The following is a 22,911-nucleotide window of genomic DNA, read 5'->3' as shown; positions in this document are numbered from 1 at the left end:
AATCATCAGCATGAATCATGAGTAAGAATCATCATCATGAATCATGAGTAAGAATCATCAGCATGAATCATGAGTAAGAATCATCATCATGAATCATGAGTAAGAATCATCATCATGAATCATGAGTAAGAATCATCAGCATGAATCATGAGTAAGAATCATCAGCATGAATCATGAGTAAGAATCATCAGCATGAATCATGAGTAAGAATCATCAGCATGAATCATGAGTAAGAATCATCATCATGAATCATGAGTAAGAATCATCAGCATGAATCATGAGTAAGAATCATCATCATGAATCATGAGTAAGAATCATGAGTAATCTGTCGAGGTATTGATATATGTACATATACACCAAAGGTCGGTTGTATCATGGTCGGGTTGTATCATGGTCGGTTGTATCATGGTCGGTTGTATCATGGTCGGGTTGTATCATGGTCGGGTTGTATCATGGTCGGGTTGTATCATGGTCGGGTTGTATCATGGTCGGTTGTATCATGGTCGGTTGTATCATGGTCGGGTTGTATCATGGTCGGGTTGTATCATGGTCGGGTTGTATCATGGTCGGGTTGTATCATGGTCGGGTTGTATCATGGTCGGGTTGTATCATGGTCGAGATGAACCATGTTTGGTAAGAATTATACAATAGTGTACAACCATATACAAAGCTGCTGCTGCTAGACTGTGTCTCTACTGTTAAGACACTAAATGTCATTATGTAATAGAAAGCTTCACTATGGTCCACCATGTTGGCTGAAAATATGGTCTGTTTACATGTTTTATGTGTTACAAGGTCAGTAAGTGTAAACATATTGTTACTAAGGAGTACCAGATAATGGTATCAGTTAAGACGTCGTGAAAAGATTAAGCCATGAAAATAGTGAATTAGTTTACAACGAAGACATTTGGACACTGATAAAACACTTTACGGCTGTGGAAAAGAAACATCATGGAGTGAGGAAATGTAATTCTGATGTAATGTAAACAATCAGGAGGATGACATTATGTTGGCAGACACCAGTCATGATGGTCACCCAGGACCCGGGCCGTAGCAGACTGGGTTTGTTTACGTTTTGGTTGCTGGTCCTCAAAAGGAGAGAGTGAGTGAGATGGTGATCAAGTGGTAGGATCCCTCCAGTGGCTGGGGAGGAGAGAGGCGGGGAGATATGGGAGAGGAAGAGGGGACTTGGTGTGGGGAATTGTTGGGAGAAAACAGCAACGGGAGTGTTTATCTGAGAGGCAGCCTGAGGCACCCCTGGCGGGAGGGCACCGCCTCACCAGGCTATATATACCTCGTCAATGAGTCTTGTGGCCACTCAGGAAAAACAAATGAAATCCCAACTTGAAGTGTCGTACATTTATTCAGAATTATTGTGCTTTAGGCAGGTCGAGGGCGGTGGTGTTCCTCGACATCCACTAAAGCATTTGATGAAGTGGCCACACTTGAGGCTTGCTCAAGCGTGAGGTATGCCTTGTCGTGAGGCCAAGCACTTGCCTATATCGTAACACTTTGTAAAGGTACTCAAAAACAGAGTAATGTGAGGCCTGACCATAACTCACTTGGTGATGGCTGGCGTTATACAAGGTGGTAGTCTTACCCTCATCCTGTATTACAAGTGGGAAGGTGACACAGACTCCGGGTTACAAGTGCGTCAGAATCACGAGCTATATTGACGTCCTTCAACCCATAACACCATCTACAGATGGTCAACATAACCCTCATCCATATGGTGAAGGAATCAAACAATATACTTGATGAAAATGTAAACTGATGATGAAATCAGACCTCAACACTGCCTTACATTAAGCTCTAAGATATGACCCGAAAACCGAACTTAATCTTCCAAACTGAGTTAGACACAAGAAGGTAATGACCATATTGTCCAGGTGAGACCATACCTGGACCACGTCCTCACACGTACTCACACACATCTTGTTTATAGTTCCACAACGTATACAATTATGTGATATTCCTTCTAATATTTATCTCTACACACACACACACACATTATATATATATATATATATATATATATATATATATATATATATATATATATATATATATATATATTTTTTTTTTTTTTTTTTTTTTTTTTTTTTTTATACTTTGTCGCTGTCTCCCGCGTTTGCGAGGTAGCGCGAGGAAACAGACGAAAGAAATGGCCCAACCCCCATACACACGTACATACACACGTCCACACACGCAAATATACATACCTACACAGCTTTCCATGGTTTACCCCAGACGCTTCACATGCCTTGATTCAATCCACTGACAGCACGTCAACCCCTGTATACCACATCGCTCCAATTCACTCTATTCCTTGCCCTCCTTTCACCCTCCTGCATGTTCAGGCCCCGATCACACAAAATCTTTTTCACTCCATCTTTCCACCTCCAATTTGGTCTCCCTCTTCTCCTCGTTCCCTCCACCTCCGACACATATATCCTCTTGGTCAATCTTTCCTCACTCATTCTCTCCATGTGCCCAAACCATTTCAAAACACCCTCTTCTGCTCTCTCAACCACGCTCTTTTTATTTCCACACATCTCTCTTACCCTTACGTTACTTACTCGATCAAACCACCTCACACCACACATTGTCCTCAAACATCTCATTTCCAGCACATCCATCCTCCTGCGCACAACTCTATCCATAGCCCACGCCTCGCAACCATACAACATTGTTGGAACCACTATTCCTTCAAACATACCCATTTTTGCTTTCCGAGATAATGTTCTCGACTTCCACACATTTTTCAAGGCTCCCAAAATTTTCGCCCCCTCCCCCACCCTATGATCCACTTCCGCTTCCATGGTTCCATCCGCTGACAGATCCACTCCCAGATATCTAAAACACTTCACTTCCTCCAGTTTTTCTCCATTCAAACTCACCTCCCAATTGACTTGACCCTCAACCCTACTGTACCTAATAACCTTGCTCTTATTCACATTTACTCTTAACTTTCTTCTTCCACACACTTTACCAAACTCAGTCACCAGCTTCTGCAGTTTCTCACATGAATCAGCCACCAGCGCTGTATCATCAGCGAACAACAACTGACTCACTTCCCAAGCTCTCTCATCCCCAACAGACTTCATACTTGCCCCTCTTTCCAGGACTCTTGCATTTACCTCCCTAACAACCCCATCCATAAACAAATTAAACAACCATGGAGACATCACACACCCCTGCCGCAAACCTACATTCACTGAGAACCAATCACTTTCCTCTCTTCCTACACGTACACATGCCTTACATCCTCGATAAAAACTTTTCACTGCTTCTAACAACTTGCCTCCCACACCATATATTCTTAATACCTTCCACAGAGCATCTCTATCAACTCTATCATATGCCTTCTCCAGATCCATAAATGCTACATACAAATCCATTTGCTTTTCTAAGTATTTCTCACATACATTCTTCAAAGCAAACATATATATATATATCCCTATATATATATATATATATATATATATATATATATATATATATATATATATATATATCCCTATGGATAGGAAGAAAGAATACTTCCCACGTATTCCCTGCTTGTCGTAAAAGGCGACTAAAAGAGAAGGGAGCGGGAGGCTGGAAATCCTCACCTCTCGTTTTTAGTTTTCCAAAAGAAGGAACAGAGAAGGGGCCCAAGTGAGGATATTGCCTCTAAGACTCAGTCCTCTGTTCTTAACGATACCTCGCTAACGCGGAAAATGACGAATAAATATCTATCTATCTATCTATCTATCTATCTATCTATCTATCTATATATATATATATATATATATATATATATATATATATAGATAGATAGATAATAGATAGAAAAAATATCACACATACATATATGTTTATATACGTCATGTATGTGTATGAATGTGTGTGTGTGTGTGTGTGTGTGTGTGTGTGTGTGTGTGTGTGTGTAAACACAGTTGTTTTCAGACATAATTTCTTAGCACCAGACAGTGTTGCCAACATTCGACACATTCCCTCCACAAAGCTAAGGAGAATCACAGCACTGCCAACACCCGCTGTGTTGACCACCCCACCAAACAACCGTTCCCCAGAGTACACAACCCTACATCCATTATCCCCAGAGAGATGAACCCCCGGTTCGTCGTGCAGGGGAGACCCGAGAATTAAACCCAGTAGTCCACCAGATGGGAGAGATGTATACGGGTTGGCAGAACTGCAGTTGTCGGCAGCTTATCTGAGGCACGACCAGGCACGTCTCCACACAACCATCAGTTTGAGTTATAGTCACACACACATACACACACACACACACACACACACACACACACACACACACACACACACACTATAATTATGGAGAGAGCCACGGTCCCACATCCCCCGCCAGTAGCATGAAGTGGGCGGTGAGAGCAACATTTGGAGCGAAGGATAAAGTTCCTCAGTTTAGCAGAAGCTCAGTGTGAGGTGCAGGAAGTTATCCCAGTGTTGGGGTGGGCTGGCCTGACTACTGTGTCTGCTGCTGCTGTTTCTCTGGTCACTTGCGCCCTCCAGCGTGGGGTCATACACCACACGTTCCTCATACTTCCTCACCGTGGAGGTCAGTGTGAGGTAGTGAATGAACTCGAAACGTGAATAAACGAAACGAAACTACAATCATTAAGTCTTAACAAAAATAAACCATCTGAAACTGGCTTGACCGAGGTCAACACACCTTATGAGTCATGACCCAAGTTCATCCATCATCCCTGCAGGTCAGGTGAGGATACCAGTGCCCACCTGACCTGCCCGGGTCAGACGGGCGGGCCACCTCAGGTCATGACGTGTAGCCCACCAGGGGTGTGTGGAGACCTGGGAGGACCACCGCACACACTGGTACTTGTGACGGCGAATGTTGTGAGCTACAACAGCGAGAACAACAATATCAGACTACAACTGCAGATCATACATCATACAGCTGTTGAGGTAAGGTCATGGTTCACGGCTTCCGCTACCCCCTACCTGTATGACCACCGCTACCTCCTACATCCATTCCCGGCCTCCGCTACCGCCACACAAAGAGCCCCTGAGTGGCACTTGAGGTGAGTGTGAAGTATCTTTCTTGCCTGGGAGAGGGAGTGAGGGGGCTGGGAGGATCACCAACCCACCTCTCCCATATCGTCCTCACACACACGTCCTTGATCCAAGGACGACAGTTGGAGGTACTGTGTCTGGCGGGGGTGTTCACCTCTGACCTTCCCTGCATCTTGTGTGTACTGTGTATCCTCGCTAGGGTCAGCGGCCACAAGGTGGGTAGAGCGCACATCTTACACTACATAACAACACAAAGTATCACACAAGATCAGTGTCGTGTCTGCACACACACGCCTCTGTGTGTGTGTGTGTGTGTGTGTGTGTGTGTGTGTGTACCACATCAATGTACCAGAGACAGTAGCAAAGCAAAACTTGTAAATCTGAGACAGAAAAATTAAAGAGTTTTTAAATGGGAGGAAAATCAAAGTAGCAGCACATTAAGCCAAGTGTGATGGACGATTGTAAGCTGAAGTGTCTGCACATTGATGCCTGACACTAACAGATAACTGGAGGAAAGTGGTTTAATATGTGTTGCTGATAACACTATAGTTCGCTAAATAATCTGATCAGAAACTAATGAACCAAAGAGGTTGTAAACACTGAGCTACAATGTATATATGAACCAAAGAGGTTGTAAACACTGAGCTACAATGTATATATGAACCAAAGAGGTTGTAAACACTGAGCTACAATGTATATATGAACCAAAGAGGTTGTAAACACTGAGCTACAATGTATATAAGAACCAAAGTGAACCTGATGGAATGTAGCGATGAAGCGTCTCAGCCAATAAGTTAATGAACACTTAACACTACACTGATGACATTTTATTGAGGAACAACAAGTAAGTGAAAGTCAAACAAACATCAAAATGTCGTGAGTCATGCATGACACACGAGACATTATGACCCAGAGAGTGTACTGAGGAGGGAAGCCAACCCAGGCTAGCGGTGACCACTGTGAACATAATGACAACATTCACTACAACATGAAAATGTTCACGAGAGGAACACTGCAGACTGCTGTGTGTTGTGCTTACCACACACACACACACACACACACTCACCTGGAAATGACGTACAGATGTACAGGTACCACAGGTGAGGGTATGGGACACGTGTATTATCATAACAGTCTGAGAGCTCGACCTCACTATTAAAGATGATCAACCATGTGTCACGCACATACGAGACGAAATTAAAGATATGAAGGAAGATATTATGAACAAACCAACCTCTCATCATGGAGGAAACACAGGTAAGAAGTCTTCAGAATAACGCGAGATATATCAGAATTATGGCCGACAGAAACATGCGAAATCTCGACAAGAAAGATATAAAGAATATCTGATGTATCATCAGGAGAAACATACAGCAAACAACTATAAAAACATCTAAAAGTAGATATAGATACATGATGGTTCATGTGAGCCGCACAGGAGAGGTAATCATGAAGTGTGAGGAGGAGAACCAGCATGACGTCCGGGGAACCATGACCATATAACAATACCTCACCGCGGGTACTATCTCTCTCTCTCTCTCTCTCTCTCTCTCTCTCTCTCTCTCTCTCTCTCTCTCTCTCTCTCTCAACTTTATAACCACATTCACAGCGAGAACCCGTCCCAGCACCATAACCTAAAAGAGCAACAACAGCAAAATTATCACCTACAACAACTACATCTACAACCACAAGATTATTAACATCTACAACATCAACAAACACCTCCAGGAAGAGAACAGCAAGAGGCTTGACCTTCCTTCCGATGAGGTCACAGCAGGTCAGCCAGTGGGAGGGAGGCGACGAACACGTGGTGAACGTGCCCAGAACAGCCAATCCCCAACATTACGGCACGACTGGCTAATCTAAGCACACTGATTGTCCATTAACCCCATTAACACAGTTCGAGAACTAGTGGTTCCGAAAAATGATTGCTATTTCGAGCGTGGCTATAGGATTAGACTGCAAGATGGATTCCCTACAGTTACGAAGCGATTGGCTAATTCTAGGATCTGACTGTTGCATGCAGACACCGTACGTTAAGGGTAGCAGGATTGGCTGAATCTAACAAACGAGCTGGTTGATTTGCAGTCCCGCACCTGAAGAGCGTGTTTGAATGTATTGGGCACAGAAAACTGGTAGGAAATTGACCAGATATATTGCCGGAGTGGAGGGAACGGGGTTATAAAGAACCCTTCCGAGTGCGAATCAGTGTGTTATGTTGAATATTAATTTTGATGATTCAGTGTGCTGAACATCAGAGTATATGAGGCAAGGAATAGATGTAATTGGTAAGAATGATTGTGTATTACAGAGGGTTGACGTATGCTGTCAGTGGATATGATATCAACATTTGTAGAACGTCATGGGGTAAACCATGAAAGCTTGTGTAGTGATGTATATTGCGTGTGTGGACGATGTTATCTGTATGGGGGGGTTGCATCTGTTGTTCGACTGGGACGACGCAATAATTTTAATTTAAATTAAATTATTTAACCTAGCGTGAGATAGCGAGTTAGTCTTGCGGTTTCAGAGAGGGTAACCCTGGTATAGAGACGAGGGACAGACGTAACGTACACTGGGGGAGGGACATGCTGGTGAGGGAAGTGTGTTGGTACGTGTGGCAGACGCTGCTGGTGGGAGACAGATACGACTGTGAGAGGCGGCAGTGAGACAGGAGTGTACAGATAACATGACAAAGAGACAGTCCGAGCGGTGGAGACAGACCTTGACGCGGAGGGAGACAAGAGGATGCTGGCTGGTGTGAGGTGCGCCTGAGAGGACGTCAGTGTAGGAAGATGTATAAGTGATAGAGTTGTGATGTACCGTGAACACGTGCAACAAATGGATGCACACAAGATGGATGACCGCGTGAGAGGGGTAAAGAGAAAATGGTAGGTGGGGAGGGTGAGGCAAGAGAGTGTGTCATGTGTGACAATGGAAGGTCATGTACACCACAGAGTCTACCTGGGAAGTGTGTATACCGGGAAACAGTCATGCATGGGCGACCCTCCTGACTGGTAGGAAACGTGGTGCAGGATGTAGCCATGTGTCCTCTATAGTGAACCACTGCATGACTACCTTAACCTAAGCCTCAGCATGGGATAGGCACGTACGTCTCCTGCGATACTCTGCCTCACTGACCCTCATACATGCATTGAAGACCATGACTTATTATGCGTACGATAACTTCATTATGGCCTACGATAACTTCATTACGGCGTACGATATTTTAGTGTTGTAAGAGAACTTTATTGTCACGTACGAGAGTTCTTTGTGATATCACAGCCTGGACCTGGTGTACGATGACTTGACTCTCATGTACGATAACTTTGCAGTGAAACTAATTATCATTTGAATGCGAGAACAAAATGAATTGAATATTTGTAATTATCATTCATAGCGTCACATGAGAAGGTGATTGTGGTGAAGACGTGTCCTCGTGACATTCATATATTCAGAAGTGTTTTAATCGTGCTGAGGAAATGGGAAGCTTGAAATGAGGGAGTTGTATATGCAGGAATGTGAGGCTGGCAGCCATGGTAATTAAGTAAGGTTTCTGAGGTGACGAGCAGCAGGACGCGGCTGCTCAATGCTCTATGCAATTTTAAACAAGATTTAGAGGTGTCAACACGGCCACGGGAAGGGTAGTCGGGTAGTTATGATGTAATTAGTGTCGGTTCTTATACAGTCCTTGTTTACCTTGAGTTAGCAGGGTGGAACACGACCCTCATCACCTGATTTATTAAAAGCTGTTTTTTCTTGGAGGACATTTAGCCCGGCCATGACGGAGGCTATAATGTGGACATCGTTTACTGAGGCGTGATGGGTGAGGTGTGTGGTGGTGCGCAGCGCCGCCTTCACCACGCTTAATGGCGCCCTCAACACCTCCGCCAGCTTATTACGGCGGCCGCGTCACTCCCTGCCTGCCCGACCATCGAAGCGACATTACTTCCCCGTCAGGTTGGACAGTGAGCTACTGCCGCCAGTCCTCGCGCCCCTCAGGAGGCCCGGGAGGAGCAGGAGGCCGCGCAGATAAAGACATAGTAAGACGGCGTCATTACCACAAGCGACACCCTGGTCGGGAGTAATGGCTCGCGCCAGCCTTGCCAGCTTGGGTTCCCGCCATTTGTCTTCCGTCACCGTTGCCAGCCTCAGGGAAACCATCACGCCAAAATAACTTATAGAACATGATTTCTATAACAAGAAATAAGGTCAAAATAAAAGCATAAGAGAATAAGACATCATTTTCCTACTTCAGTCAAATCTTAAACTCACGAAAACTATCTAAACTGGAGATCCGACCATTAACGTAAAAATATATGGGAGAGAGGGAGAGGCAGAAGTACCTTGGCAGCGCTGTTGGCCTCGCCAAGCGTTGACGTAGGTGACGTCGTGTCAGTTTACATAATAAAAAACACATTGGTGCATATTTTGCGCCGTGTTCGTGATTTAGTTTGTCATCCCCTTTAACCTGGGGGGAAACGCTGGCGATTTATGACTTGCAGGTCGCCACCCGAGCAGGGCACACGACGACTGAGGTTCCGGTACTCTCTCTCTCTCTCTCTCTCTCTCTCTCTCTCTCTCTCTCTCTCTCTCCAGCAGGGCCACACAGTCCATGAACCAGTGTCTCACAAACAACCTCCGGTTCACCATGGTCTGCCCAACCAGTGGGTAAGGGGAACTGAAAGAAGTGATCGATTTGGACGAGCAGACTGCCTTCTTCCCCCGCCTCCGTCAGTCACTTGCCCGGTCAAGAAGCACCTGAACCTGCAGATGATCACTTGACGACCACCTGCCAGAGACTGACCCACCTTGACACCAGCTGCTTCCCAGCCTATCTTCCAGCCCCAACACCACGTGAGTCAGTACATGATGTGGCCACACTGTTACACAGCCACGAGGCAGAGCGCCCCGCTGCTACACCCCATGAAACTGTACCATGAGTTCTGCCCTGAGTTGGCCAGGTGCCTCTGTCCCACCACCCGAGCTTGCCTCCGTCCCTCACAATGTCCTGCTCACTGGAGGACTTCATCACACGGCTCCCCACGACACAAGTCAACAAACCCTTCATCCTGCAGGTTTCTGGTCCTTCCAGGTTATGTCTACAGGTTCCTGGTCCAACAGGTCATGTCTACAGGTTCCTGGTCCAACAGGTCATGTTTCTACTCGGTTCTGGTTCTACAGACCTGGTCCTACGGGTCACGTTCTCTGCAGGTCCTGTCTCCACAGGCAGGTATCACACCTGGTACAACTAGGCAAAACATATGATCAGGTTAATACATCAAACAGCAGCAGACCAACGCGCCGTCACACCAGTAATGTGTGTTTGGAGGGAGTTCCACGCGACCATCGTAGTTGGTGATGTATCCAGACATTACTGAAGTTAGCAGCTTCCTCACGACTCCAGTGTGAGCCGGGCGGTGTGTCTGTGTGGGTATACACACCACAGCTTACCATACACACCTCATGATCATCGCTGGTCCAGGGAAACCATGCCCCCTTACCATTCTCAGAGGCACGGGTTCGATTCTTGGGCACGCAGAGGTGAATTTATATTCATATGAATGGATAGATGGACTGATAGATACATACATTAATGCAGGCTTTATATAGGGTCATAATATCCCCAGGTCAATCAGTTACGGGTAAAGTCATGTATGATGATGACTGCATGTGTGACAGGCCGGGGGTTAGGGTGTAAATACAAGCATGGTGGCTGTGAGGTTCGTGGGCGGGGGCAGAATGCGCGAACACCAACTCGACTCCCAAAATATCCACACCGTCAACCACGGGGGTGAGGAGTGGGGGTCTGGAGGGGTGGAAGCGGGGTAGAAGTGAGTGTGTGGAATGTATTGGGTGTGGAGGGGAAAGATGTATCAGATGTGGAGAGGTAAAATATATTGGATGGTGAGCGGTTCATTGTACTGGATGCGAGGGGTTGAATGTTTTGGATGTTGAAGGGGTAGAATGCACTGGTTGTGGAGAGGGGTAGATATACTGTGAGGCTTCGTGAGGGGTAACGTCAGATCCTAACTACACCTTCCAAGGTGAGGTCAGCACCACAGGAGGCTGTGAGGACCAACGCCACACCTGACCTCCTGCAGGAAGGTTCTAAGTTGATGCTGGAACACGAGGTTGATATTCTGTATGTACCTCGTGTGGCAGGCCCCTCCCTCCAGGGATAGTGTGTGGCTGGTCTATCCATCCAGGGAATAGTGTGTGGCTGGTCTATCCATCCAGGGATAGTGTGTGGCTGGTCTATCCATCCAGGATAGTGTGTGGCTGGTCTATCCATCCAGGGATAGTGAGTGACTCTCGGCAACGTAGAGCTTCAAGATGGGTCTCGTCACCTGATCTTGTGTGGGGTGATGTGCTTTACTGGATTATTTACATCCTAATTAACTTAACGAGCTCGTTCATCACACGTCACGCTGGTTGAATAACACTGTTTGTCTCCGTCGCCCGTGACGCACCTTATAACACGTGTGTCTGTCCACACTTCACCAGGGACTGACCCGGACCACACTTCACCAGGGACTGACCTGGACCACACTTCACCAGGGACTGACCCGGACCACACTTCACCAGGGACTGACCTGGACCACGTACGTAGTGTTCATATCATTGCGTCCTGCTGCCTCACACAACCTCTCATATCTTCTATGGTCAAATTGTTTCTAACTTGTTAATCCTGCATCTCCCTTGCTCAGAGCATTGCACTATTGATATAATATTCTTAATACCATAATTTGATCATCATGCACAGATCATGTTTACTTCCCTTCTCATACGTTCAACCTTGCCTGATGATCAATCATGCGTCCTTCATCATCAGCTCTGCTTGTGGCGTGTTTCTGGTCCCTCCTTTTTTTTATCCTTTCTATGACTGATCATAAGTAACCACCTTCTATTTTTTCAAGTACAACTAATACATTTTCGTCTTTATCTTCCACTGTGAACGTCCCACACTACACGGCATGATATCATCACCTTATCATTGTCTTCCTTGAAATCATGCTTATCGTTGTTCATAACTACGTCAGGGTCTTCTACGTGTCCTTCTCTCTCTAAGTTGGCCACCTGAAGACACAGACACACTGTGGTCATGATATTCGTTACGTAACTCATTTCCTGAAATTTCTCTTCATCACAATGTAACACGTGCCCTTGGAGGAGGGAGGGGGGTATAGGGAGTCAAACCTCCTCACGCAAGTCCCTCATTAGAGAGGGTAAGTGCCCTCTGGGACTGACGCTGGGGTCAGCACAGGTCAGCTACCCTGGCTGTCACTTTCACTCTTGGTAGACATCTCTCTCTCTCTCTCTCTCTCTCTCTCTCTCTCTCTCTCTCTCTCTCTCTCTCTCTCTATCTCTCTCCATCCATCCAACCAAAGTCGCAGAAACATCAGAGAAATTGAAGGAAATACGTGTGAATGATTGAGCTACATCAGTCAACAGTCAGTAGCCAACACTGCCAACCATCCAATCTACTGCCAACAGTACCAACCATCCACTGATATATACAGCTATGCTTTGCAGGGAAAAGAAATACATGCTTTAACACACACACACACACACACACACACACACACACACACACACTAAAGCCACAAGTAATACAGCAACAGGTAGGAGTAAGGTGTCAGTACGGTGGGAAGTATCGTTCAGTACAGGAAGAGGTCAGGTCAGCCTAATGTCAGTCACGTGTCTGTGAGAGTGCACGGGAGGGTCATCATCATCCACCACCACCAGGCCCTCCCCTCATCCCAGTCCAGTTTGTTATGGTTGTGGTGTCAGGATACACAGTCAGTCATACACACTGACTCTTATCCCATAGTTCACAGTTCCAGCCGTCGTTGATCCCAGAGTTCAGAGTTCCAAGCATGGGATTTATGGTACAATTATGGGAAGGAAGAGAGAGCAGAGTGGCCCTGGGAATGCCTGGAGGTGAGGCAGACCCAGTGATGGAGAGCGTCATGATGACGAGTGATGACGGGCGGGGATGATGATCACGCGGCAGTTCTGGTGGTGGTAATTCCTTCATCATGACCAGCAGGTGATGTAGCACACGCCTCACATGATGAACCTCAACTTTGTGCAAAAGTAAAACCCAGACAAATGTTGCCGGGATAAAAAAAAAAATTGTATTCATCGGTGACAAAAAGAATATCAAAATATTGATTTCAGGAAATTTTCAGTTTTTCTTCATCAAATTTTCTCTTCTTCGTTTTTGAGTTTGGCTCTGAAATCTTAAAAGCTTAAAGAAGTGAGAGGGATGGAGGATTATGTGGTGAGAGGGAAGGGGGATTATGTAGTGAGGGGGGACAGTGTGGTATGTCCTGAAACAGAAGATGAAGAGTATGGTCATGATAAGGTCACAGCCATGCCAGACTAGAGTTCTCTACCACAACGGAGTGAGACGAAGGAAGTCATGCAGACATCAACACTGGGACCTTTCGAGACGTTTTGCGAGACAAGAAAAACCCAAACCCACAGCTTCGTTATGGCTGAGGAGGAAAACAAACAGATGAATGTATGGCGGTGCAGATAACAGTTTCCGTGAAGCATTCATCTTGGTGGCTCGCCACTGTATTCTCTGTCTTTTTTTCAAGGAGACAAAAACTGTAGACAATATTCCATGTGAATTCAAACTTCTTAACTCAGAACCTACGATTTCGTCCACCTTTCCTATCGCTTCTACGCAATGCTCACTTGGCTACAGGTCAACAGAGATTACTACATAAAGTCTGTGTTTTCCTTATCCACATTAAGTAGCTGACCATAATTGCTACTGTAGCTTGACTTGTTGGTTCTGGTGACGATGTGTTGAGCTTTGCTGATGGCGATACACACGTGACACCTGTGAGGCCAGTCTGTCACTATGTCTGTGTCACCGTCAGTTTCTGTTGGAACTAATTCAGTTCCAAATTTGTGACGATGTCTTGCAGTCCTGGTACAGTATCACCATCACCAGTAGTCCCATTTTCTCCATCACCATCAGCCTCACCATCAGGATCACCAACATCCCAACCATCACTATCACCAGAAGCCTCTCCATCACCACCACCGGCCTGGCAGACAGATAAGCTTGCCGCACATTTCATCCCACTTCACCGATTTTAGGGAGACACTGGACGGGTCACCTGGAGATCCAGATGGCAGTATTCTCCAACATTGCACGTTTTCTCAACTGTTGTAGTGAGGAGGGGTGGCCGGACGAGGGCTGCGGAGTCATTTAGATAAAAGTGTCAATAATTTAGTGTTGTGTGCCTGCCCGCCATTTGCCATGCTGGAGACAGTACGATAAGCTGGGCATCCCAGCTGTGTCCAGGCGTCTACCCGGAGCTGGCAGGCGCAAGAAGTTTCGCTCTAGGTAAACAAACTGAGTGGAATACTATTTTTCAGTTTACGAGAGATCATTTCCCCGGTGCCACAGTGATCCAGGAGATAGCAGGAACAATTTTACGAGGGCTGGGAAGTCCTCAGGACCAGAATTAGATGATGTCTGGAGTTGTCTTACCCCGCGTTCTTCGGCTGGCGGACGGCCATCATGCGCGCTAATAGAGCCTAATAGAGAAATCAAAAAGAGCCCCAAACAAATCAGTTGGAGTGGTATCCCGGCGGTGATAAGAATAAAAGATGACAGTGGTCCCGGGGAGGTGCGGACACGTCGGCCATCCTGGAGAAAATGGAGGGATCGTGTTCGAGCGTCAGCCGGGGAAATGAACGGCCGCCGCCAGCCCCAAGCCCTGATAACCAGCCCATCCACCACCACACTTTATGACACTGTGGCCAGCCAGCCAGACCCACAACCTCCAGCACACCCACACACTCCCTCTGCTGTGTCTCTGGCCTCCACTATGACTGCTCAACCTCCACCTCTGACCACCTCAGACGGTTGAGGTTGAGGCCTCCACCTCAGATAGTTGAGGTTGAGACCTCCAACTCAGATAGTTGAGGTTGAGGCCTCCACCTCAGATGGTTGAGGTTGAGGCCTCACTCCACCTCAGATGGTGGAGTCGGTGGTCCTCAACAAGAAACACCACCATATCACCACCAGGAACATGAGAGTCGTTACCTCCACCAGTCAACCATCAATCTCTCCAGCAACTCCATACTGAGCAAGGTCATCTGTTCTTGTCGTTGTGGATGCTGTGCTGCTGCTTCTGCTTGTGCTGTCGCAGCTGTGGCTGCTGTTACTACTACTGCCTCTGCTTCTACTACTGCTGCCGCTGCTCCCAACACTGTTATCTCTGCGACTGCTGCTCTTCTTCTTGGCTGTTGTTCCTCTTCCTATTACTGCAGTTGCAGCTGTCGCTTGTGATGGTACTGTGGCTTACGTACCTGAGAGCAAAGCCTCGCGAGAAGGCGGCTCTTGGGAAGAGCAGCCTGAGTAACAGCTGTAGAGCAGAGAAAGAAAACCAACCAACTGTCTGACGGAGGGAAATACGGACCAAGGTCTGAGGTCAGTTTGAGAGAGCCGGCAGAGTTGATCAGTCAGACTGACTGAGTCACGAACTTTGAGTAAGAACGTGGAGTTCGAGGCTTCCTAAAGATCAGCATCCCATGTAAGCGAGAGTGAATCTTGTGTGCGACGGTTCATGAAGCCCAGAACTTCAGCCCAGCTGTACCACGGCTTCTTTAGCTCCTCTGATATGCGCAAGCGCGCCCACGTGTGTGTGTGTGTGTGTGTGTGTGTGTGTGTGTGTGTGTGTGTGTCATCTCTCCCGTAAAGAATTTCTTGTTGTAACACTGGTAACGCTGGGTTGTCTCGGTGGTCAACAAGGTGGTACACGTACGAGTGCTCAAAATATTTTATTTTTCCGAAGATCAGTGCTGGGGTCAGGATACAGTAGAGTGTTGGGGTCAGGATACAGTACAGTGGTGGGGTCAGGATACAGTACAGTGTTGGGGTCAGGATACAGTACAGTGTTGGGGTCAGGATACAGTACAGTGGTGGGGTCAGGATACAGTACAGTGGTGGGGTCAGGATACAGTACAGTGTTGGGGTCAGGATACAGTACAGTGGTGGGGTCAGGATACAGTACAGTGGTGGGGTCAGGATACAGTACAGTGTTGGGGTCAGGATACAGTACAGTGGTGGGGTCAGGATACAGTACAGTGGTGGGGTCAGGATACAGTACAGTGGTGGGGTCAGGATACAGTACAGTGTTGGGGTCAGGATACAGTACAGTTGTGGGGTCAGGATACAGTACAGTGGTGGGGTCAGGATACAGTACAGTGGTGGGGTCAGGATACAGTACAGTGGTGGGGTCAGGATACAGTACAGTGGTGGGGTCAGGATACAGTACAGTGGTGGGGTCAGGATACAGTACAGTGGTGGGGTCAGGTTACAGCAGTATCGTCAGCACAACCTCGCGAGACCAGATGATTACGGGAACAATACAGCGGGTCTGACTGTGTGTCATCCTAGTACAGTGGGTGTGGAGTGTCTGCTGTGTTTGGGCTACGTCTGGCAAGGTCTAATTAAAGATAGTGACCTACCCTATTGGGCACGGTTCTTGAGCAGAAAATACCCTGTTCCTCCTCTGAATAGACCTCTGGTGACCCGGACTGACCTGAGAGAGAGAGAGAGAGAGAGAGAGAGAGAGAGAGAGAGAGAGAGAGAGAGAGAGAGAGAGAGAGAGAGAGAGAGAGGAATACTTCATCTCTCCTGTATGAGTGCCACACCTGGAGGTGAGGTACTAGGATGATCATCTGCTGGACCGCTCCCACTCTACACATGTTCCACCCACACTTTCCTCCCTCCCACTCTGCCCACGCCTCCTGCTTGTTCTATGCCTCCTGTCCCCCCACACTGATCCCTCCCACACCTGCCCCTCCCCCTAACATACACACACAAGAGGCGTGAAGACGTGCTCACGAGGTGACCCCGACACCGCCTTAGGCCGCGTCGCAACGAGTACGACCTTACCCCGCTGCGTCGCCCCTACATGCTTGCCTTGCTCTAAGCCTCACCCCGGCCCTAGGCCACAGTGCCCTCTTTAAGGAGCCTGGGGTAGGAGGCTCTCCGTCCATACAACACGCAGGTGTGGTCATACGCACGTCCCCCACCGTGAGGTACTGCGGCAGCAATACCTCTGCCATGCACAGGAACCTTCACAACGGATCATAACTGGATCAACACGTGATTCAGTCACCTCAAGACGACACCTGAACATCGTCTGTCATCTACGTATTACCACAGTGGGGGAGAACCTGCTCTGAGCGAGGCAGTTACAGATGGTCAACGTGTCCTCCTCACCTCCGGGTCCTCCATTCTCTTGATGGTTTACCGACAAAGTTTATGATTCCTTCAGTTCGAAAACGTTTGAAGTATTGCCAGTACTCAGAGAGCAGCGCTGCCTTGTACCTTATACGTATCAAGAATAATGATTCTTACCACTATACATTTTCTGGTGAGATTCTTGATATTCTCTCCATCTTGATTCTAACATTCATTCCACTGTATATTTGATGCATTAAGAAAATAATTTCAAGTTCATCTCGAGGAAAAGAAATATTGTTTCGTAAACCATAACGTCACATGAACAAGATAACGTCGCATTAACAGTGTTGGGACACTACTATCATCAAATGATTCTATTAGCCCCTCAGGGATGGTTACCTGTGTGTGTGTGTGTGTGTGTGTGTGTGTGTGTGTGTGTGTGTGTGTGTGTGCGTGTGTGTGTGTGTGTGTGTGTTAAATAGATAAAAACTTGAACCGTAAATTATCCAGATAAGACTAATATAAAGGATTCTAATATTCAAACTCAGTACCCGTCAGATGCCCCACACACCTGTATAACGTTATAACATCTACCAGACGATGGTCTGTATGTATGGTCTGTATGGTCTGTCTGTCTGTATGTATGTATGTATGTATGTATGTGTGGTCTGTATGTATGTCTGGTCTATCGACTGTCAGTAAGTCCTTCCTAAGTTTGGTTGTGAGCCCAGCAGACGGCAGGAGGGGTTTGAGAAACGTCTGTTCTCGCTAACTGGGGCAATGTAATGGTTCAGATGGTTAACTGGTCCCCCCCCCCATCCCCCCTGATACACAAGTCGTAATTAACAATATTTACTGTTTGGTTTCACAGCTGGACAACCTCTCCCTGGATCACGTACACTTACGTTTGTTTATTTACTTTCACTGACAGACGGTTTAATGAGGTGAACCTAACGTACACACACACACACACACACACACACACACCAGGCGTGTATGTTCTCACGTACACATATACATACACAGTCTGGGAGAACTGTACATAAGGGTTTTGATGGTTTTTCGTCCACGAAAGAATTACAATAAACGTAATCAAAATCTCACGACTACAATCATGGAAACTCATGATGTTGCAGGAGGGAGTGAGACGTGCGCCTCTCATGTGTGATGTAGCAGTCATAATGGAAGATCACGACTATAAATAACAGACTAGCAATAATCATCAGCAGAGGACGCTACCACCAGACTGAGGGAATCGTGTACCAACAATATTTAGATCTATACTTAACGGTCAGGAGCCGCCAGGAACATGGAGTCAGAAGGTAAGATGTACCAACTGGTGAACAACCAGGCGGTACAGTGTGTGGGTAATCATGACATAAAACGATCACATACCACAATGACACAAGCCAGAGAATCGCTAAACTGAACACTATACTGGAGAACATACTTTCATACGTGTAGTATACACAGGGGAATGTTAGGAAAGTTGTTTTGTGATCCCCACAAAGAAGGAGTTAGAGTAAGGGTACCATTAGCCGGAGAGAGAGAGAGAGAGAGAGAGAGAGAGAGAGAGAGAGAGAGAGAGAGAGAGAGAGAGAGAGAGAGAGAGAGAGAGAGAATACCAGAATCATAGTTAAGTAAGGAGATGTACAGTAAAGAATCAGCAACACACATCAGACCAACACGGAATATGTTTCTCAGATATGGTTTCCACACGTCTACAGAAGCACACAGATTTAACTTAGTTCACAGCTGGGCAACTAAGACGGTATCTGAGTTAAGAGATGTGAACTACAATGGGAGGCCAAAGGGTACACATCTCCTCAGCATGGAGGAGAGAAGAGATGGGAGCGACCTGACTACAACCAGCGAGTTTCCAAGTTAGCTGGGAGGTGAACAGATCCTCACTAGGTTCAGCCACAGATGTTACAAGAAAGTATTCACGACTCGTCAGAAAGGATGTGAAGAAGAACCGCTTCAGTGTAAGACTGGTGGATGGTCGGACGACACTGGGGGATAAAGCTGCGACCGCCTGTAATATAAAGATGTTTGAAAAGGTGTCTGATGTTATAGGACGTTCAGCGGATGAGACCCCACGAGTGTAGAACTGTCTCCCTCTACTGTAGGAGGAGGTAATAACATCTGGGGTACACACACACACACACACACACCAGGCGAGCGCCTCCTCACATACACACACACAGCACAGCCCAGGAGGGACCTCCCTCTGGTGAAAATAAAAGAGAAGCAGGCACATGGAGGAGGGAGGGAGGGAAGCTGGTGGAAGGATATAAAAGGAGGGAAGTAGAGGGGAGAAGGCATGAAGTGAGGGGTGTTGAAGGGAAACAGGATGAATGAAGCAGGAGGAAGGAGGGATTATCAATGCTGTGGGAGGGAGGTGGCGTCCAGACCACAGGAGACCTGATGATCCATGACCAGGTTATCTGCTGGAGGACAGTAGTGGTGTCCTGGGGTCATGATCTTATACATGGTAGAGGCAAGATAGTGAAGCGGAGGACACCACTCCACCCACATCTACCCCAGCACAACAAACAGTCAGCAGGAAAACACATGAAAAAATGTTAGTGTGACAGCAGGGGTGTGGTGGGGTGTGGTGGGGTGTGGTGGATGGTAACGATGGTACCAGAGGGCGTGGCTACTGTGGCTCACCAACAGATGGCCGCCTCCTCCTCAACACCCCATCCCCTCTAGAACCCTCCCCACGTGGCTCAGACGGAGAGGGAGGGGGAGTGTACGATAAAGAAATGATAGGGGAGGGTGACCCGGACACAATGGGAGGAGAGAGAGAGAGAGAGAGAGAGAGAGAGAGAGAGAGAGAGAGAGAGAGAGAGAGAGAGAGAGAGAGAGAGAGAGCAGGGCATAGTGAAGGAGAGAGAAGCTATGTTGCCTAGTGTGAGAGTGGAGCTCCACAAGTGTATGTTCCACTAGTAGTGATGATCCACCAGGCGGACCACAACAGGTTCGTCCACACTACCTGGCCACGGTGAGCGGGAGACACAACCACATGTATGTGTCTATGATCATGCCAGGATCCCTCGCTGGCCTCCTGGTCCTCTCCAGGTCCCCGTCATTCTCCAGGAACTCCTACAGCTGCAAGTCTCCGCTACACACATGTCCCAGGCTCACCAAGACACACACATCCTCACCAAGCGTGGCCTCACCTGCAGTCTTGCCCCAAGCCAGTGCAGAGGAACATGTATGTGGATCTCGTGGTGTTGTTTGTTGGGCGTGACGTTCCACCTCTCCAGGGACGTCCACGGCCACACCCCAGGTCACACCAGGTCACCCTGCCGCACCCCAGGTCACACCAGGCCACCTTGTTCCCGACGGCCAGAAGCCAGGTCGTGGTATTTCCTAACAAGGTCCTGTCCCCGCCGTCTGCTCTCACTATATAACATAAACGTTTACGTCTTTGATAAATGTAAATGATGTAAATATCTTGTTATTTACGCCAAGAGCCTCGTTTACAAACAGCCCAATACGTCTCAGGAATACCATCATCAACTCGCCTGTAAACTGTAAACAGTTTTTACAATGATTTACGCATGAAGATGGTAACGCTGCAGCCTGGTGAAAGATCAACATGAAGTGGAAATCGACATCCACTGCGGCGATCTCATACTGCTGACATCATGATGGAATACCAAGTGTTTCTTCATCACACACACGACACGTCTGTCGTCTCGCTCTGCCAATATTCCCATTCCCTCTCCTCCGCCAGTCTGGCTCCTCCACAGGTGTTGTGGCCGGCAACACACCACCACAATACCGCTCAAAGTTGGTCGCTGGCCCTGGTGTTCGCTGTGCCGCACGGTCGCTCAGCCTGGCGGGGCACTAGCTGGGTCGGCTGCCTCATTGATCAAATATTCTTGATATGTATTTCAGAGTCACTGACGTCTGTCTGATTCAGGTCATTACAACACATGAGACGTGTGTGTTCTGTACTGCCACCAATACTGTCTCTGATGTGATAAGACATATGATAATATTTAGTTGAGTTGTTACTCCCTTACCTCACGGTACACATTTGTGAGTTCAACATTGATAACTTCGTGTGTTGAACTGTAGTCACATTATTGAACGATGTAGTGTCAGTACCTGTAGATGTGTGACGTCAATGTTTCCTCTCCCTGTATACGGGTGAAGGGGGGAGTAACTACAGTAATGATGGTACACACACACACACACACACACACACACACACACACACACACACAGTCTATAACAACTCTTACAAGGAAGCATAGATGGTCGTGTTACTATGAACATATCCTCTGTGTGAGTGGTGTTGGTGTGAACATTCTGTGTACATAATTATCATGCTGGCTAACCATGTTGCGAGACTGATTCTAGTAAATCGATTCCGAAATTCTCAAACGTTTGATAATGAGGAAGAAGCACCACCCACCGGACTGTGTGCCCCCCCCCCCACTTGATCGCCGTTTCCCGCGTCAGCGAGGTAACGCGTGTGATGCACCGAGACCACAGCTCCCTATTTACAACCAGGCCACATAAACCTTCCCATGCTTCCCCCTGGCCGCCTCACATGCCCTGGTTCAATCCAGTGCCAGCACGTCGACCCTAATGCACTACCACCAAATTGTTCCAGTTCACTGTACCCCGTGCACGCCTTTTCAACGTCAATACGTAATGCAGTTTAACGATGCGCTGATCATATGCAGATGAGGTCAGCATCTCGTGTGACAGCCCGGGTCATTAGTCGTAGTGTATGACAGTAATGACCCTAGTGTGTATGGCCAGTCATTACTAGGGTGACTGCAGATACCATGTCATTAACCAAAGGTTAAAAAGAAAAAGTCTTTATACTTAAGGATAATGACAGTTATTAGTTATGTATCGTCTTCATCTAATTACCTTTGAATTTCTCATACTAACATCAGAGGCTGATGGACAATCTGTTAATCATTTAGTAATATATATTTGATGTATCATCCATTGTATCTATAAAGGAATATATCTTTACTATCGAAAACTTGTCACATCGTAAATAAACTCAACAGTAAGACTCAGTTGCTGGTCTAGATCGCCTTCTAGATTCATCTAGTATCAGGAAATCGTTTATAAATCTACTTAGTAAAAGCATTAGTTATCACCTGTACAAGTCGAGTATATCAAGTATATAACAATGGTTGGGTTGTTCCCCAAGCAAACGATCACTTCTCTGTCACTTAATATGCAGATGAGAATCATTCTTGCAGCTCTGATAACACATTTCATTTTCCTTATCATCGGCTATGATCAATTCCAGCGTCTCATTTGCATACATCTTCAGTTATATATATATATATATATATATATATATATATATATATATATATATATATATATATATATATATGTATATTATCCCTGGGGATAGGGGAGAAAGAATACTTCCCACGTATTCCCTGCGTGTCGTAGAAGGCGACTAAAAGGGGAGGGAGCGGGTGGCTGGAAATCCTCCCCTTTCTTGTTTTTTTTTTTTTTTTTTTTTTTTTTTTAATTTTCCAAAAGAAGGAACAGAGAAGAGTGCCAGGTGAGGATATTCCCTCAAAGGCACAGTCCTCTGTTCTTAACGCTACCTCGCTATCGCGGGAAATAGCGAA

General features: G+C 46.8%; 1 protein-coding gene across 1 annotated transcript in view; it reads left to right on the top strand.

Annotated features, from left to right (window-relative positions):
- The first annotated feature begins 4,395 nt into the window (after nucleotides 1-4,395).
- The window catches only part of LOC139767290 (GATA-binding factor C-like), a 188,339-nt gene continuing 169,823 nt past the window's right edge, over nucleotides 4,396-22,911 (top strand). The window contains exon 1 of the mRNA XM_071696490.1: nucleotides 4,396-4,947. The gene's annotated coding sequence lies outside the window, so the exon portion shown is untranslated. The remainder of the gene's footprint in view (nucleotides 4,948-22,911) is intronic.

This window comes from Panulirus ornatus, chromosome 59, assembly GCF_036320965.1.
Source record: "Panulirus ornatus isolate Po-2019 chromosome 59, ASM3632096v1, whole genome shotgun sequence".
Lineage (NCBI taxonomy): Eukaryota > Metazoa > Arthropoda > Malacostraca > Decapoda > Palinuridae > Panulirus > Panulirus ornatus.
Note: the sequence above shows the minus strand (reverse complement) of the source record. Positions and strands in the feature narration are given on the sequence as shown.